Source organism: Ptychodera flava, chromosome 5, assembly GCF_041260155.1.
Source record: "Ptychodera flava strain L36383 chromosome 5, AS_Pfla_20210202, whole genome shotgun sequence".
Classification (NCBI taxonomy): domain Eukaryota; kingdom Metazoa; phylum Hemichordata; class Enteropneusta; family Ptychoderidae; genus Ptychodera; species Ptychodera flava.
In genome coordinates this window covers 11,775,441-11,789,086 of record NC_091932.1, presented here as the reverse complement: position 1 = coordinate 11,789,086, position 13,646 = coordinate 11,775,441, and positions in this window count along the sequence as shown.

The window sequence follows — 13,646 nt, the reverse complement described above, 5'->3', positions numbered from 1 at the left end:
GCCAATCGTAAATAAGTTGGAATGAGCCCCACAGAGATTTGAGGCGGGTCTCTTTGGAGCTCCTACCTTTGCGCGGGTGAGAGAGGGAAAGCATTTATTGAATTTAAAGCTGTACAAACGACTTTGAGAACGAATGTCAATAATTGACGGGATTTGATGATGTAGAGCACACCGTTGTGTTTGCCCATGTATTATTTGTCATGCCATCTCCTTAAAGTCCTTAACACGATTGCGCCAAATATTTCACCGTTGGTAATGACCGGCCGGACGTGACCCCCCGACCCTACAAGTCACCTGAGCGAAATCCTGATAAAGTTACTTTATTTTTTACATCTTTCTCCACCTCATCGCTTTCGTAGTAATCCACTATCCATGTCACCCTTTTCAACTTTCTCCCATTTATTTATCGTAGCCGGTCAAAACTGTTTCCCTGTGCTTTTAGCAGCCCCCACGTTCACTCTTGCAACACATCGCCGAATTAGCTCTCGCAGAGATAGATTTCCCTAACCGAGAATGACACTCAATTTGCAGCACTTTCACATGAACGTGTGGTATTTTTGCGAACACCTGTTTTGTACATCACTCCAGTCTGCCTTACTCTAATAAATCAGTGGAAGCTTACATCACTCCGTCATGTTCTTGAAATTACATGCTCGTGTTTTGCTTTTTGTTTTTGGTTATTTTATTTACCAAAATAGATATTCAGAATTAGAAGTCACTCTCCAGCAAAAAGTGGCAACAATAGTTCTTCCATAAGCTAGTAGAGCTAATTGAACGTGAAAAATTGATGCGCCGTGTAATTGTTCGCTGATGAAACTGACACCTTCGCCGCCGCAGTTGACCCCTTTATGTGGTACGTAGATTGGAGGAAAAACACGCTTCATCATTCTTTAAAAAAGGCAAAAGTTTAAGAAACTCCTTGCTACGGCGTGAAAATGGAAATACCATTCTTCCATCTTAAAGGCCTATTTTCCCCAAGATCACGTGACAAAGGCGTAAGTTAAATACATGGGGCCCTCTCGAAACGTGCGAATGTCTTCATTAAGGCCCGATACTTTAATTTATACTTGTAATTTGCCCCGCAGGTATGCTTGACACCTTGCGTAGGACTAATTACCTAGGGAAAGTAGCCCTGGAGACTGTAACACGCATTCTCCTGATACGCTATAGCGCTGTGCTAAAACAATAATTATTTTCCACCGTTGAGTAGCGACCACAACTGCAATTTAGCTAAGGTTGCAACATAACTCACTCCCATCCGCACACCGACGCTGAATTACTGAACTGATTTTTTCGCCACAGGAAAAATTAAAAGAACACTCCCGCTGCTTCAATTACAGTCGAGATTGGGGGAAAATTTATGGTTATAACTTACCCTTAAAGGAAGATATAAATTTGGTAAGAAATTTAGCGATAAATTTATTGACCAAGACCATGTCTGTCGAAGTAAAAGTTAGCGAACGTGTCATATTTATTTTTATGTCCCTTGAATGCGTGAAATTTGTAATCAGGTCTGTGTGTTTCTCAGCCTTCTTTGTTTGGGTAACAATCTACACGAACAAGTCAACGTAATAGGGCTGATACATACAGTGTAAATATCCATGAATGCGTCTTTGTTGTGCTTTTCATTCACGCTTTAATTAAGCTGTGAGTATATAATTTTTTTCCAAGAATTTTTTTTTTTCGGTCACAGAATTTCGATCGGTTTCACTGACTTCCGTTGCACAACCAATATTGTTCTTAGCGCACATCTTTTCAGGCTTGCTCCTTGCAGATATAAGATTAAATATTGGTTTCAAAAATCAATATCCCGGGCCGTGAGTTCGCCAGATGCACCTCGAACTGCGATCAAACGGTGAACGATTTGCTGAGTTTTGGGGCTATACACTCTAGAGAGTTGCCAATTCATCATTATTCAACGTAACAAATCGAGGCATTAATACTACAACAAATTGGAGGCGTACTTTTTGTTGGCCATTTGCTCGCTCTTCCCGGCAAAATCGATCAAGAAACAAATGAAATCCAACAAAAAATAACCACGCAAAAATCACTGCAAATTGAAACAAACAACCAAAGGAGACGCGCGCGCTTGCGCGAGATCACGTGCGCGCGAAAAATGGAGCAAAAAACTCCCACCGTGCATATATTTCATGGTTGATTAAACACGCCAGTCATTCGCAAGTCCGGGCTTTGACAGCTTCGGTTTAATGAATATCACACGTCAATTTTCTCGTCTTTTTTGACATCAGTGTGCAAACATTTGATTAAAATTAGCAAAGAGGCCGTTGTGCCTCCGCGTTGTTTGATGAGAATTCCGCTGAAACCCAATGTGGTTTGACGTAGAGTGCGATAAGTTTTACAGGAAATGTTTCCACTCAGATCATAAGGATATAATGTACATATTGCTTTCGTTTGATCGAGACGATAACATTCGTGATTCCAATTTATTTGACAATCTAACATCAAAAAGTCAGCGAATTTTGCGCATTCAGAAACTGACCAGCTCAGCGACAGTAAAATTTGCATAGCACTTGTTAGCCGTTATCAATATCCTGTTATTAGGTTGCTATCTTGCTGATAAAACTAATGAAGTAGAAGATATTATATTAACACACGACTTTACGTTTTTCCTTATTCTAGATATTGATGTTACCTGTCAGCGTTTGACAAGTGGGTTTCAACGCCACCAACGCATACAATATGACGTTCGGCGTATAGGTATAACGTCAGCGTTTAAGTCAGATTCGCGCTGTACGGTTGAGACTGTCTCTGTGATCGAAATGTCATCTTACCCTGAACAGACTCCCTTATGTCACAAGTAGCATTTGCGAGTAATGTGTTTTGATTTACTTTAAGACATTATTGAGAAGTGTACAAATGACTTGAAGTTATCGTTAGAGGGTGTTCGGAATGAGCAGCGGAAATACAGTACAAGACAAACCAAGTTGAGTTCCGTAACGTTTTGTGGTTAGTCGGCGAGAATCGCCAGAAATACTTCACCAGAAGTAACACGGAAATAAAATAAAGATCTCATAACCTGGCTCTCATTAATTGCAGCAATCACAGAGTTCCAAAAATCTATGAAAAAAGTAAATCACGTATTTTCATAACTGAAGACCTAGGTGGGTTTTTTTTCACCTCGTCCCTATAGATTTTCTGCCTCACTTTGGGCACAGGAGCTGAACGGTTTATCGTGGGCGTTCATTGATAATCCTGGAAGAGTATTCGGTGAAGCAGTTGTCCTTGCAGTCGCTGAGAAAGCCGAACCGAGAACAATCAACATGACCGATGCATCTCCGTCTGTCTCGGTGCCGACAATCCATCTCAAGGTCTCCATGATATATATGGCTAATAATTTTTCGCACAGTCTCCCTTCTGCCCGCTGTCAATTAATTAAAACTGCTTTCTCTTCGCCGTTCAGAGACGCCGCGGTCAACGTGTACCGTTCTCGCAGCTCTCTAGAATTTTAGTCGAAGTTGATCCAGCTTTTTATCAAGGCTTGGTTCATTATTACTGCACCGGGGAGGGGTTGTTAATGTCGATGATATTGCTCGTCTTCAAACCGGAGTTACTTCTAACTTAAACATTAACTCGCGGAAATATTGACTGTCCTTTAATTTTCGATGTAAAAACAGTTAATGCCTCAGTGTTACGTGTACTGGCCCGGGGTATCAGGAATCTTTCAAAGAGTTTACTCTCAAAAGTCGTATCGACTGTATTTCGCAGTTTTTTTTGTTTGAGCAGGTCAAATGGCGATCGTCTCACATTTTCAAAGCCACCTGTACTAATTCCAGACTCTGCGATCGTTGTTTGGGTTGTTTTCTTCGCCGGCAAATGAGTTAAGAAGAACATGTACTTCCGCTTTTTTGCAACATTACTGGAAGACTCACTCATAGTCTTTCTACTGGCAAATTTATCTTGATCAGGTCTCTTCAGGTAGAACGCGGTAGAACGCGGTAGAACGCGCCGAAGTTGAAAGACCCAAACTTTCAAACTTGTGAAATCAAGAATATAAATCAAGTGTCAAAATTCAATACTGGAGAAATAAATTACTAAATATTCACAAACACTTGGAATTCTTCCCCTGTGGTTGTTTAGTAAAGAACTGAAAATAATTATTATTTGTCCTTCCTTTCACAAAATAAACCAGAGACAAATTTTTTTGTGCCATAAGCTTCAAAATGAGTCTCCACAAATGGTAGACCAAAAAAGTTGTATAAAAATTTAGAGTTCGAATATCTCTCCCCTATCGAATTTTACCGTAAACTGATTGGCAACGAGTGGCGTATGAGTGAAAATGAACGAATATGACTATATATGCCAGAATAAGGTGAATTACACAGTATCCATTCCCCCATCTCATTTTCATTGAATCACACACATTCCATTGATTCCTCGTCAGGTGACATCCTGAAATATTCGGCGCCGTACCATTGTAATTTTTGAGTTACGACGCTGCTTCATTGAGGAGGGCGCAAATTTGATCTTTGAACTGTTACACATCTAGAGGTGAAATAACTCAGTCTGGCGTTTTGTTCTAAATTGCCCTATCTGAACTCAGGTGTAGAATCTCGCCCGAGGAGAAGCTGAGGTGAGCATAATAAGCTTGGTTAGGAAACAGATCCCCCCAGTCCCCCTCTCTCCCTCCGCGAGGGGATAGAGCTGGGGAGAAAAGTGAACGTCAGTAACTTGAGCTGACAACGAACCAAAGTCAAATCGTGTCAAAAGTGTGAAAGACAGCGCGTACACAACTGTTATTTAACTCAACCCTTCGCCCGGCACCATCAACACGCTTCGGGGGAGAGGACATTTGCATATTTGGCAGAGAGCGAAGAAGAGATGAAACCTGTGATAAATGCTTTTATCTACTCCCATCTTTGTCTGACAGTTATGTCTTTAAACACTATTTACACGGGCACTAATGCGACAGCGGCGAAGTCTCAATTGAACAAGGCCTTATCTTAGATTAACTATGGACTTTGTAGCTTTGAGGTATTTGTTAAGGGCTGCCTTGAGCTGTTTTATCTGGCGACTGTGTCGCTAGTTAGGCTTTTTTCTTTCTTTCTATCTCTCTCCCTAAAATATCACTGAGAAAGAAAGAAGGGTTAATGATAAAAAGATGTGTAAGGAAGACACGAAGACAGCCGCTGTGAAAAAAAGGGAAGGAGAGAATCAAACAAGCAAATGCACCTGCTTGCTCATGGCGGAGAAGAAACGAAAGTCATGGAGTGTTTTTTTTTTCACCACGAGCCACATCTAAGAAATCCCAGCCGGCTCGCGCTTTCTCGCCGTCAGTACAATGACTGAGGGAAAAAAGGCTGGCAAATTTGCAGGAGACGAGAAAGAGCTTTAATCTCATTGTTCAGCCATATTCACATAATTGCGCCCTTTATGCGACCAGAAAACCACCGCCATCGACTGCAACGAACGAGTTTCCCGTGAAATTGCATCGGTGGAAGGAAACAGACAACAAAGTGAACAAAAGCGATGACTAGAAAATAAAGTGAAATGGACAAAAATCGCGTTTTGTGCTAGACTGATTTTTCGCCGCGTCTGTTATTCCAATCAATAAACTTTCCAAAAAGCGTCGATGCTCAATTTTTCTCGCGATTTACACAAAACACTTAAAGGTAAAGACAGTTCAATTGTACATAATTGACTTATTACTACTTACTGAGAAACAAAAGGCCCGGTAGAGTTTGGACTTAATTAGCGTTTTTGAATGACCACAAAAAAGTGTGCACTCAACGCGGCTTATGTCTATTTTTCGACCGCCTTAAACTCAATGCCGGTGATGTGCGTACAGTTTCAACAGAGAAAACATCTCGCGGCGAGGAGTGGACAACGGCGGTCTAACCCATCACACGGCGACTTTGAAAAGACAGACAGAACAACGCCGGGTTGTTTGCACACTGCTAAAATTGCAACACCTCTTAGAGTGGGTGCAATCACGCGCAATGATTGACCCATCATAGCTACACGGGTGGTACAAGCGGGGGACGGGGGAAACGGTTAACCATATCAATACACCTTTTTTATATTGTCCACAATCGACAAACAGGTGGAGACACTTAATGGCTGGTTACGATTTAGCAATTATCTCGGCAAAACAAAAGCCACCACGGCAACTCCCATCAGTTGCTATTTCCCCTCTATTACCGTCGACGACACCAATCTCCCCCCGAAAGGGAAACACAGAAACAACAAACAACAGCGAAGTCAACAATATAGCCGTACTGACTGACACACGTTAACCATGTATGACAGCACACATTGTACATTCCTTTTAAATTATGAAAGGGGGTTTTCGAGCTGTATCTCACGAAATCAATATTTCTGCAGCGCACTTTCTTTTCGATACGACCCTGAACCTTCTCTCTGCCCTGGCTTCGTGAACTGGGCGGGTAAGAGCATTACTTTTACATCTGTGCCGAACTAAAATGGAAAAAACCTACAAATATGACAATTGGAAGGCAGAACTCAAACTAAAACAGCCGTTCGATTGGCCATCGTTGGTGGTATATATCGTTCACAGAAAAGGTGAAGTGTGCAGGCATGAATAAGCTTTACTCCTTCTTGGGAGGCATATAGAACGAGTAATAGCTATAGGTGTATAGAACGAGAAATAGGTATAGAACAAGAAATAGGTATAAGTTAATAGAATGAGCAATAGGTATAGGTGTATAGAACGAGCAGTGGGTATAAGTGTATAGAACGAGACATAGGTATAGATGTATAGAACGAGACATAGGTATAGGTGTATCACCGAACTGTGGGTAAACTCAATACTTCTCCCGCCCTGCGTGTGACCTTCTTTAACCCAAAGTAGAACCATAGCCTGACGGGTACAAATCTAAACCCATCCACTCCAATACATGCAAAAATGCTCTGATTTTTCTTCCAATATAAGAACGCAACCCCCGATAAATGTACAATGCATTTTATTTCCGATACACATTAAAAATGTTGGGCTTGATAGCGTCAAATGGCCATAACAAATCCAAAAGTTCCAGATTATTCCCTCCCCCCTCTAACTGCAGCGGTAGCAATCTTGCCTTTCCAATGGCATTGGATTAAGGACTGGTGTAAAATGCCATGCGATGCCAAAAACATTGAGTTATTCTTGTATGCACCTATATAACCACTCGGTCTGTTTAAGTTTGTTATTCGGGTTACGGATCTATCCCTTGATAACTCATTACGCTTGTACACTATAAATTATCCAACCTTCTCATCTAATGATTCCTATTGATTACGTCACACCAAACGTGTAAACTATAACCTATCAGCTAACATATCCACTCTCAGCAGAACTCGTTATCGCCAAGTGTGAAAAAATCGAGAGGAGACGAGATACACTAGTATCCCTAAACCTTTTTAAGGATTACTCGTTTATATATATATATATATATATATATATATATATATATATATATATATATATATATATATATATATATATATATATATTCTTTTTAATTGTTATTATTACTATGACTTTGTACTTGAAGTAAGTTGTGTTATTATACGATAAGGTCCGGCAATGTGTTCTACTTTGTACCCTGACATGTGATATCAGATATACACAACACGATCTTACAGGTAGAGAAAGACGTTAACAACAGCGTATAAGAAATCATATAATAGTATTCCTCATATGAAATGTATGTGAAAAATATCAGAAGTTTATGCAAAAATAATACTTTAAAAAGTATTCCACTGTATATTTTTAAATATAATCCTGTGCATTTTATTCCTCGTACATATTTTATATTTGATGAAAGTTTTAGATCGACAATCATCACATAAAACAATGACCGATTATGCAAAATCTCACACTTTAATAGCTGCTATCGTGCCATTTTATTGTCTTTAGCTTTTTGTGCCCTAACATCCGGGCAATTCTTATCCGTCTCCTAGGTAGCGGTCCCTACGACAACCCCCCCCCCCCCCGAATAACCGGAACTGCATTTCTGTAGCGTTGGCCGCAGGCCCAGCGGCGAATAATGCACGACTACTCGTGTGCTAAACTTTGTATAATTTGAAAGCGAGTTTACCTCATCGATAAGAAACATAAAGGAAATTCTTAAAAGGTGTCGATACCCCTCTAAAACTTCCTCTCGTTAAGTTGTCAAGTTAAGTGCACTGGCCTATTTAATGAGGGGACGTGAATGTCGGGCACCGTGCTTTCTTGCCGGCGGGAACATTTGCCAGCAGTGCCCCAGGCAAATGATAACTTTTGCTTGGCCATCATCCTTTATTCGTTTGTAATGTCTAATTGCTATACTATAAGTCCGCTTAAATTAATTCTGACCTGATAACGATAATGGGATATACATTGTCTGACAGAGAATATATATATATATATATATATATATATATATATATATATATATATATATATATGTCTGTCTGTCTGTATGTCTGTCTGTCTGTCTGTCTGTCTGTATGTATGTATGTATGTATGTATGCATGCATGCATGCATGCATGCATGCATGCATTCATGCATGCAAGCATGCATGCATGCATGTATGCATGTATGTATGTATGTATGTATGTATGTATGTATGTATGTATGTATGTATGTATGTATGTATGTATGTATGTATGTATGTATGTATGTATGTATGTATGTATGTATGTATGTATGTATGTATGTATGTATGTATGTATGTATGTATGTATGTATGTATGTATGTATGTATGTATGTATGTATGTATGTATGTATGTATGTATGTATGTATGTATGTATGTATGTATGTATGTATGTATGTATGTATGTATGTATGTATTTAAGCAATAGAGCACACCCAGCGATGGTATACCAGAGATTCTGACCAGTTCACGACATATATGCCGACCGATAGCGAGTGCATATATGGAATGAACTGGTCAAAATCGAGTGGTATACCATCGATGGGTGTGATTTATTGCTTATATAGCATACCAGTATATTTAAATATTGGCATGGAACTTCAAAAGAGGATTTTTGCTCTTGCCGGTAGCTCGCGCATTTGCCAACCGTGGTATATCGCGAATATGTGCCACGGTTCTTTTCACGTCGCGACCAATCAGGTCACTGCATTTGCGCCATCTATATACTGGTATGATATAATATGTATTATATATGTATCCCTCTGTCTATCTATAGATCTATCTATATATTTGCATTGGCGAATGTGTGTGTGGGTGTACGGACGTGTGCATGTCAGTATGACTGGGTTTTTCGTTCTCAAAGGATCGAACTACAAACTAAAGTATAACTTTTGATGATTTTTCGCCATATTGTTTTGTACGTCAATCACAAGTTTATGCATGTCAAAACACCTATACGGAATTCGTCCTGTCAACACATTGTCTATGCGTGTAGAATGCGATGCGATTTAAAATGTTGGAAATCTCTACCGGACATTCAATAGGTCGAAGAACAACTGACATAGTACGATACAAGCAATCACACAACAGTACTAATGAGATATTTCCCATTGGACGATCGTGAATGATCCTTTACCACAAACATATCAACTTTTTAGATTGATTAATTGTAGTAATTTGAAACAAAACAAAGCCCTCCTCATGGGAAATTGATTTCAAGTAATGCCTCTACGGTAAGTTTTGCTACAGCTTTACGCTATTATCCAAAATAAACCACACACTCGTTGAATAACGCTCGGGACGTTACTCTTTCCTTGGCGTGGCTGACCCTATCAAAGCTTGAACAAATCAGATCATCGGTGCGTAAGGCACCTGCTTCAAAATTAATACGGCCTGCCGGAAAGAGTATATATAAATATTGTCGGTCGACTTCGGCAGCTTGCACACAAAACGCGGTCGGTAGGAACATGTGTCTGTTCGTCTCCTTTTCGCTGTTTATTGCAGTGTTTATCAACAGAACTAAAGTCACGAAAGAAAAGTTTATAGCGTCGATCATTTCAAATCAAGAATGTAGGAGTCAAATGAAAATTTTCGCAGAAAGAGAGTATCAATGACACTTTTTTTTAACAGAACGACTTTTTTGCAGCTGACATTTATTTCCTATGCGGACAGAGTGCGCGCTTTTCGTGTGTATGATTAGTGCACGCTGTCCGACTGAAAGAGACTTTTGACGCAGTTACTAGTGCAGTGTTTTGGCGGGAAAGCACATTTGAACATCAATAATATCGTGCATTTATACAAGGTGTTTTGAAAGAGACTGCCGAGTCATATCATTGATTGGTTCTGTCACGAAAGCAAAATGCTTACACTGTTCTCCGTTTATTCCGGTACAAAATACACGGAGAAAGACAAACAGGGACCATCTCGATGAATTCTGACAATATTCCCGCCTTACGCCATCTTCGTTTTGAAACTGTCGCCAACCCTGTTGTGGCACTGGAAATTGACACTTGCCCTGAAAGAATTTGACTGTTTTTGCGGCGATTTCCAAAACACGGCGATTGCATAGGGCTCAATATTTCCTATCGAACCCAAGAGTGCGATGACTTGCGCCTGAATGGCATGACGTCACTATGTTAATATTATTCTGTCCATGTTGAGGTTCCGTTGCGAATTTAGAAACCTAGCGTCGGCTCCTTAGTTGTTCAATCGATTTTAGTTATAAAACCTGGCATAAGCTCATAATGAACTGCAAAAATATGTTTTTTCTTCTGCGTTTGATTAGTGCCACTTGAAGCACACTTTCACATTTATGCTTCCTCTCGTGCAGGACTTTGTTGATTTTGCTAGACAAGGCTTTTTATATTTATTTCATTCTTCTACATATGAACAGTCAAATATGAATACGATAAATAAGGACGAGTGCTCACATCATAAAACCGAAAAAAATACCGGAGACGAGCTGTAATACGAAATTCAAAGATACCCATTTCACAGGAAGTGACGTAGTTAAACTATAAAATGTTGCCGGTGAGAGTTATTTCACAGCGACTGTTTCTGTCAATATCTATATGATATCAGACAAGCTTTAGTTATAGGTAGGGCGGGTGGGAGTGGGTTTAATTGCGTGAAATGTGATTTCCAAATATGAGGATGAATTTCACGGTTTCAGGCTCAACGCATCACCGTTACACGGCGCGCTGGCATGTCACCATGGTGATAGCACGCTGATTGCTGTTAAACTGAAACAACCAGCAAACAATTAGGAAGAGGGAAAACACGTGAACAGTGAAAGAGAATACGAGAATAGAAAAACAAAGCGGGCCACACGGATAATGGCCTAGCTATGGAAGTGTCTTTTTTCAACTTGGTGAAGTCAGATTCGATTGGTTTCACTCTTTGAAATTAAAAGAAAGAGTACAGATCACATTTACCCGTTTCTCAAGTGTTACTGTAGACAAGTTATCGCTTTCCTCTGTCTCCGTCGCTTTTTCCAGCAATTAGGAATTGCCGCTACAATCCATTACCGACAACACTCAGAAACTGACACATGACGTCATGTTCCTGAGAAACAAAAAAAAATATTAAGCACTAGGATTTTCTGGACACTTTAGCACAGAAACTCTTTGCACGACCCCCGTTGAGAACGGTTGTCATTAGCGTGTAGAATTGACTTGCTGTCTGAGGAAGAAGTCGGCGGTTGAGACGTGACAGTCTCTCATTTACATGCGCGACGAATCGCTGCCCATAGCTCACGCCTGATATGCCCGCCTGGCTGTCTGCTTTCCCAGTGGGTTCACCGATCGTCCAGAAACTCATCAACGACTGCGAGATAATTGTACGACAAAAGCGGTAAACGTGGCTCTACCTTCCCTGAATGCTCGTTTTTTATATACCTTAATGAATCGACCGCAAAAAAAATACTGAAAAGTGGCGGTGTCACAATGGCGTTGTTTTGGTGCCGTGTTGTTTAAATCAAAAGCGAACGAGGTGGGCTCACTGTTTTAATGATAGCTTCGATTTAAGTGCGGTCTTTCATTTCAGTCTTGAAGGGAAATCGCGACAGCTAATTTACGCCAGATTGTCTTTTTTTTCTCGTTCAAATCCGAAGGACCGTTTCATAGCGACGATACACCTCATCATATATTGGCGGCAAAAGACTATCGCCACCTTAAAGAGCCAGACAACATCGATATTTCCTAGATGTGTGTCAAATTTTATAAAAGACATTAACATGAAGTTAAGAAGGAAAGAAAGACTAGTTAAAGCGGCGGAGGTTAAAATATATATGTCAAAAAAGTTGATGTCACAGAATGACAAGCACAAGCTTGAACTGGACAAAATAATTATAAATTAATAACTTATACGGCGTGTGTCAGTCCTTTTGAAAAGTCCTCATCGTTTCGAAAAACGAACTTAAACAATGTGATCACAGCTTACGTAAAGCTTACTCTACGAATCTATATCACTGAACGTAATAACACGGTTTATATATATAATATATATATGTATATATATATATATATAATATATATATATATATATATATATATATATATATATATATATATAGTATGCGCGCGCATCTATTTCATACAGACACCATGACAAGTGATTTATACCAACTAAAATCAACATCGCAATCACAACCGGAAATTGTGCTAAAATGCCCACTCCACTTCCCTCCAGTGTCGATGACATGACCTTAAGATATGGAGATCTTGTAAACATCTGATTTCATTTTCGTTTGTGAACATGAACTTGACGTTACGTTTCTCCCTTTTAATACGAAACGTAAATCCTGTACGATGGCCAAACGGTTCATATTTTTGATCTGCAGGCCGCCGTTTATTGTTGTTTGGCGCGCGCACTGCATTTCGATATTGGAGTACAGCAGGTGGCCAAACGGAGATGATGTGATTGTGGGTCTGTCAGCTTTGAGGAAAGCCGCATTTCTCTGCTGTTATCGAGGAATCAGACATAAAACACTCGATGCGAGGGCGCCATCTATCTTTCTAATGCAAATACATTATATTTTTGGAGAGGGCTTGCATCGGCTGGTATCGGAAACACTCGTCTCGTCATCGGAAAGGCGAAGGGGATTTTTTTCATTGCGCTTGTTAAGTCAGGCTGCATCCTTATGCAGTTAATAGCAATATTGCCTAGAGTAAGGCTGATCATTAAAGAACACCGAATGGTTTTCGTCATAACCAGCCCAATTGAGGTGGCAAACAAGCACATCTTTTTGCTTTCCCGGTATGTGATTGGGGTCACGACAGCCGACCAATCAGAACGCTCGGGGTCACTTCTCCCAGCTAATCAGATTTCGCAGTTTGATGTGGATGTATTACCGCATACCCCTCAATGCATCTAGCCATGAAATGAAGCGAATTCATTCCAATAAATAAATATGACCGTAGCGATAACATAGCTCCCGAAAGATTTTTATTCAACTGATCTAGCCCTGCTGGAGATTCGGAAGATAAAACAATAATCGAGAGACCTCTTTTTAATCGAAATCTATTGACTTTTTGACATTTGTAGGTTTTATTACAGGTTTTGGGAGAGAGAAACTCGTCTGCACTGAGATTCCCGGGTGAAATATATGGCAGTAATCCCCCGCTGACCGTTTCAAGTTCACCAATTTTTTTCAATGAGAGAGATTTTCAGAACATGAATAAGAGACAGAACGACAGCCAAGTTGCGCCATAAAAGGACATCACGTCGGCTTGCCGAGGCACCGAAAACAGTGACAGTGCAGCGATTAGT